Here is a 6,455-nt window from a genome sequence, read left to right as displayed (position 1 = left end):
TGGAACCTTTGCTAAGATCTGGACATAGAAGTCCATAATCACAGGCTTGCGTCCAAATAAACTGAACATTTCCTGGGGCATCCTGAAGTATTCTCAAACTAGCTGGGAAATAAAATCCTTCTGTGTCCTGGGTCTTCTCCGGGACTTCCTTACCAGATGGACGTGCCTGGAAGCCCTCCATAGGGAGACAACCAGAGGTCATCATCACCAGATGCCCAAGCCACCTCAGCTGACTCCTTTTGACACGAAGAAGCAGTGGCTCTACTCCAAGTCCCTCCCGGATAGTTGAACGTCTCACCCTGTCTGGGAGTGTAAACCCAGATACCCGACGTTGGAATCTTAATTCACGATCTTATTCTTTCAGTCATTACCCAAAGTTCATGACCATAGATTAGGATTGGAGTGTGAATCGACTGGTAATTGAGAGCCTCACCTTCTGGCTCAGCACCTTCTTCACCACAATGGTCTGGTACATCACCCATAAAACATCAGACGCCACACCAATTCATCTGTCCACTTCACGCTTCGAATTACTACCACTCGTGAACAAGACCTCAAGATACTTAAACTCCTCCATTGGGACAGTAACTACGGGGACAATCCACCGTTTTCCAACGGAGGACCATCGTCTCAGATTTAGAGGTGCTGATTCTCATCCCAGTCACTTCACACTTGGCCTCAAACCTGCTCAGTGTGCATCGGAATTCACTGCCTGATGAAACCAACAGAACCATATCATCCGCAAAAAGCAGAGATGCAACTGAGGTCAAACTGGAGACCCTGCAGTCCCTGACTGTGTTTGTTCTTCTCAAATAAAACCGATTCTATCAAAAGTTTTTTTTTATTTCTTTTAAATTCTTCATTTTGTTACCTCAACTCAACTTTTTTTTTATATAGCGCCAAATCACAACAAACAGTTGCCCCAAGGCGCTTTATATTGTAAGGCAAGGCCATACAATAATTATGAAAAACCCCAACGGTCAAAACGACCCCCTGTGAGCAAGCACTTGGCTACAGTGGGAAGGAAAAACTCCCTTTTAACAGGAAGAAACCTCCAGCAGAACCAGGCTCAGGGAGGGGCAGTCTTCTGCTGAGACTGGTTGGGGCTGAGGGAGAGAACCAGGAAAAACACATGCTGTGGAGGGGGGCAGAGATCGATCACTAATGATTAAATGCAGAGTGATGCATACAGAGCAAAAAGAGAAAGAAACAGTGCATCATGGGAACCCCCCCACAGTCTACGTCTATAGCAGCATAACCAAGGGATGGTCCAGGGTCACCTGATCCAGCCCTAACTATAAGCCTTAGCGAAAAGGAAAGTTTTAAGCCTAATCTTAAAAGTAGAGAGGGTATCTGTCTCCCTGATCTGAATTGGGAGCTGGTTCCACAGGAGAGGAGCCTGAAAGCTGAAGGCTCTGCCTCCCATTCTACTCTTACAAACCCTAGGAACTACAAGTAAGCCTGCAGTCTGAGAGCGAAGCGCTCTAATGGGGTAATATGGTACTACGAGGTCCCTAAGATAAGATGGGACCTGATTATTCAAAACCTTATAAGTAAGAAGAAGAATTTTAAATTCTATTCTAGAATTAACAGGAAGCCAATGAAGAGAGGCCAACACGGGTGAGATATGCTCTCTCCTTCTAGTCCCCGTCAGTACTCTAGCTGCAGCATTTTGAATTAACTGAAGGCTTTTCAGGGAACTTTTAGGACAACCTGATAATAATGAATTACAATAGTCCAGCCTAGAGGAAATAAATGCATGAATTAGTTTTTCAGCATCACTCTGAGACAAGACCTTTCTGATTTTAGAGATACTGCGTAAATGCAAAAAAGCAGTCCTACATATTTGTTTAATATGCGCTTTGAATGACATATCCTGATCAAAAATGACTCCAAGATTTCTCACAGTATTACTAGACGTCAGGGTAATGCCATCCAGAGTAAAGATCTGGTTAGACACCATGTTTCTAAGATTTGTGGGGCCAAGTACAATAACTTCAGTTTTATCTGAGTTTAAAAGCAGGAAATTAGAGGTCATCCATGTCTTTATGTCTGTAAGACAATCCTGCAGTTTAGCTAATTGGTGTGTGTCCTCTGGCTTCATGGATAGATAAAGCTGGGTATCATCTGCGTAACAATGAAAATTTAAGCAATACCGTCTAATAATACTGCCTAAGGGAAGCATGTATAAAGTGAATAAAATTGGTCCTAGCACAGAACCTTGTGGAACTCCATAATTAACTTTAGTCTGTGAAGAAGATTCCCCATTTACATGAACAAACTGTAATCTATTAGACAAATATGATTCAAACCACCGCAGCGCAGTGCCTTTAATACCTATGACATGCTCTAATCTCTGTAATAAAATTTTATGGTCAACAGTATCAAAAGCAGCACTGAGGTCCAACAGAACAAGCACAGAACCTGTGTGTAAACCTGACAGTTTACAAAATTAATCATGTTCATGGTAATTATTTTGAGTCTTTTTCAGTATCAAACATGTATTTAACATATACACATATATAACAACTGAGTCATTTAAATAAATAAAGTATAAATTTGCACATGCAATGTTAATACAATGAAAAACATTGAAATAATCAAAGAAAGACCACAACAAATTCAAATTTGATTTATAAAATGTTTTAATAATGTTACATATCCAATAAGATAGGAATTCAGAGTTCAAAGAGGCTTTGGAGATTATCTGAACATATGCGCAATTGTAACTGAGGGAGCGTTTTGTGGTTACTGATGGGATTTGAACCTCAGACCTTTCATTCACAAGTCCTCTACCACGATATCCAAAAAGGAAGTCTTGTGTGTTGCTGCATTTGTTCCCCTTCCAGTGTAACATCTTAAAAGACATGCAGAACAGAGTTATCTGTCAAACATAACAATAAAAACTAGGACTGCAAGCAGTCATATATGGGCCCTCGTTCCACGCGACCGCCTACCCAGGCTAATGCGTGCCCTTGTGACCAGATGTGGAATGTGCATACAGGGGCAACCACTCATCACACAGTTAAAATTTTAAGCAAATCACACAATGCATGAAGGAGTTATGACATGTTGATGGTTCATCCACTAGGGGGCACTCAGTGTACAAACGGAGGGGCCAGGTGTGTTCAGGGGCCAACCGTGATCACACATGTGAAGTTTCAAGTCAATCAGGCAAAGCATGAAGGAGTTATCATGACTTGTTCCATGGCAAAGGGTCAAAATGGCGGCACCATAGCAGCCACACCCTTCAACATAGAGAAAAGCTTTCGATAACTTTTGGTCAGTATCATCTCTGGATGCTGTCAAAAAATTTGAAGTGCACTGAACAAAATCCCTAGGAGGAGTTTGTTCAAATATAACGTGTGGAAATCATGGCAAAATGAGAAGAAAATTCAAAATGGCCAACTTCCTGTTTGGAGTAGACCAATGGTGCAAGAGACTTTTTTGTACGTTTATGCAAGTCACACATGTGTACCAATTTTCATCTCCCTAGTCCCAAAAAAACCCTATGGGGAGGGGTTTTTTGAAAGTTTCAAGGGGGCACTATTGAGGCATTTTGCCCCGCCCATGGGCGACACCCCTATGAATTCTAAGAGGCTGTCGTGCTTGACCTGTGTATCAATTTTCATGATGATATGACAAAATTAAAGCCGTCAAAAGGAAGAACGTAATTTCATGGCGAAGGGGCAATATTCGGTACGCCGCCACACAGACGCTGTTACTCGTAACATCACTGTGATCATCGCCTACGTTCTCCAACGTGTTCTGCATGTTTTAGAAGTGGAAGGAAGTTGATGGTGTTAACTATGTGACATCAGTACCTATTTAAGTATAATGTTCCATAGCGAAGGGTCAAAATGACGGCGCCATAGTGGCCACACCCTTCGAAATAGAGAAAAGCTTTCGATAACTTTTGATCAGTATCGTCTGTGGATGATCTGGAAGAAATTTGAAGTGCATTGGACAAAATCCCTAGGAGGAGTTCGTTCAAATACAACATGTGGAAATCACCCCAAAATGACAAGAAAATTCAAAATGGCCGACTTCCTGTTTGGAGTAGACCAATGGTGCAAGAGACTTTTTTGTACGTCTATGCAAGTCACACGTACCAATTTTCATCTCCCTACTCCAAAAAAACCCCTATGGGGAGGGCTTTTTTGAAAGTTTCAAGGGGGCGCTATTGAGGCATTTTGCCCCACCCATGTAAGAGGTTGTCGTGCTCGACCTGTGTATCAATTTTCATGATGATATGACAAAATTAAAGCCATCAAAAGGAAGAAGGTAATTTCATGGCGAATGGGCAATATTCAGCACGCCGCCACACGGACGCCATTACTTGTAACTTCACGGCATTCATCGCCTACGTTCACCAACTTGTTCTGCATGTTTTAGAAGTGGAATGAAGTTGATTGGGTTAACTATGTGACATCAGGACCTGTTAAAGTAAAAATAGGACATTTCCTGTTACCACCGGGGGGTCTATGGTGCAGGTGGGATGTTAATATATGCAGACGTTCAGGGCAGAGCCCTCATCATGTCCAGCAGGTTTGACGGATCTACGATTAAGTATGTGGGCGTGACAGCCGTTCGAAGTGAAACGGCGTGCTCCGAAAAGCTCGCCAAAGTTTGACGTACCGTAGCAGCCACGCCGTTTGAACTAATTACATTCTTTTGATAACTTTTGATCACCATGGGGTCATGATGATGTTGACCAAATTTGAAGACGATTGGATGAAATCACTTGTAGTGGAAATGGCCAAAAATGGCAAAAATTACCTCAAAATCGAAACTTAAAATCAAAATGGCCGACTTCCTTGTCGACATTTCACCATGACGGTAAGAGACTTTTTTGTGTGTCCTGGCATGGTAAATATGTGTACCGAATTTCGTGAGGCTACGACGAAAAAACCCCAATGCGGAGGGGGCTTTTGAAAATTTCTAGGGGGCGCTATTTCACTGCGACCATGTGCGCGACCCCCAAAATATCGAATTTCGGATCCGGCCGGACGACTTTGCAAAGTTTGGTGAGTTTTTGAGCATGGGAAGAGGCTGAAATTTTGATTTTAAAAGTGATAATAATAATAATAATAATAATAATAAATAATAATAAATAACGTTGTCCTATTTGGGCCCTAATAACTAGCATTTGCTCAGGCAAGTCCAAAATTTGTCCCATCAGTCAAAGAGCACCAGCGAACATTTATGTCAAGGAGCCCCACGTGGCTGCATCATGCACATATATATAGATAGATAGATAAAGGTTAGAACAAATAAACCAAAGGAATGGAAGGTTTCATATTTCAACTTTTTTTTCTACATTTTTTTAAAGGGGGAAAAGACTTTATTAAAAAAATCATGCTAAAACTTTCAAGTTGGGCTCCACTGGTAAAAAACAACAAAAACAAAAAAAAGTTTGTGTGGTAAGGAATGAAGGATGTGTATACGAGGTCTATTAGATAATAAACCAACCCTTTTATTTTTTTTTTAACTATATGGATTTGAATGACATACGATTACACCAATCATGCTTGAACCCTCCTGCGCATGCGTGAATTTTTTCACGCGTGTCGGTGACGTCATTTCCCTGTGGGCAGGCCTTGAGTGAGATGTGGTCCCGCCCTCTCGGCTGAATTCCTTTGTTTCATACGCTGCTCGAGACGGCGCGCGTTGCTTTATCAACATTTTTTCTGGACCTGTGAGGAATATCCGAGTGGACACTATTCGAGAAATTAAGCTGGTTTTCGGTGAAACGTTTAACGGCTGATGAGAGATTAGGGGGTGTTTCTGTCGGTGTAAGGACTTCCCACGGAGCGGGACGTCGTGCAGCGTTTCCAGGCGCCGTCGTCGGCCTGTTTCGAGCTGAAAACATCCTAATTTAAGGCTTAATTCACCCAGGACGTCGTGAGAGAACAGAGAAGATTCAGAAGAGGCCGGCATGAGGACTTTATGCGGACATTCCACTGTTTAAGGACATTTTGTAATGAAAGACGTGCGCGCAAATTCGCCGAGTCGTTTCCGTGACGACTCGGCAAATCTGTGTGCGCCGCGACAGGAAAAACACTTCCGTGTTGAAAACCATTTGTAAAATTCAGGCGGCTTTTGATGGCTTTCAACAAGTGAGTAACTGAGAATTTGTTTAACAGCTTGGGCATGTTCCAACTTGCCCGTTAAGGTTTCCAACGGAGGTGTTTTTCCTGTCGCGACCCCCTGCGGTCGGGTCCGGCCTGACATGCGACTCTGCCTGCACGTTCTTTCATTACAAAATGTCCGTTAACAATGGAATGTCCGAATAAACGCCTCATGCCGACTTCTTCTGAAAGTTCTCTATTCTCTGACGACTTACTGGGTCAACAGAGCCTGAAATGTGGAAGTTTTCAACTTGAAACGGCGAGATGCTGCCGCCTCAAAGCGCAGATCGCCGTCAGGCGCCGTGGACCGTCCTTACGGCGACA

This window comes from Thalassophryne amazonica, chromosome 19 (assembly GCF_902500255.1).
Source record: "Thalassophryne amazonica chromosome 19, fThaAma1.1, whole genome shotgun sequence".
Classification (NCBI taxonomy): domain Eukaryota; kingdom Metazoa; phylum Chordata; class Actinopteri; order Batrachoidiformes; family Batrachoididae; genus Thalassophryne; species Thalassophryne amazonica.
Note: the sequence above shows the minus strand (reverse complement) of the source record.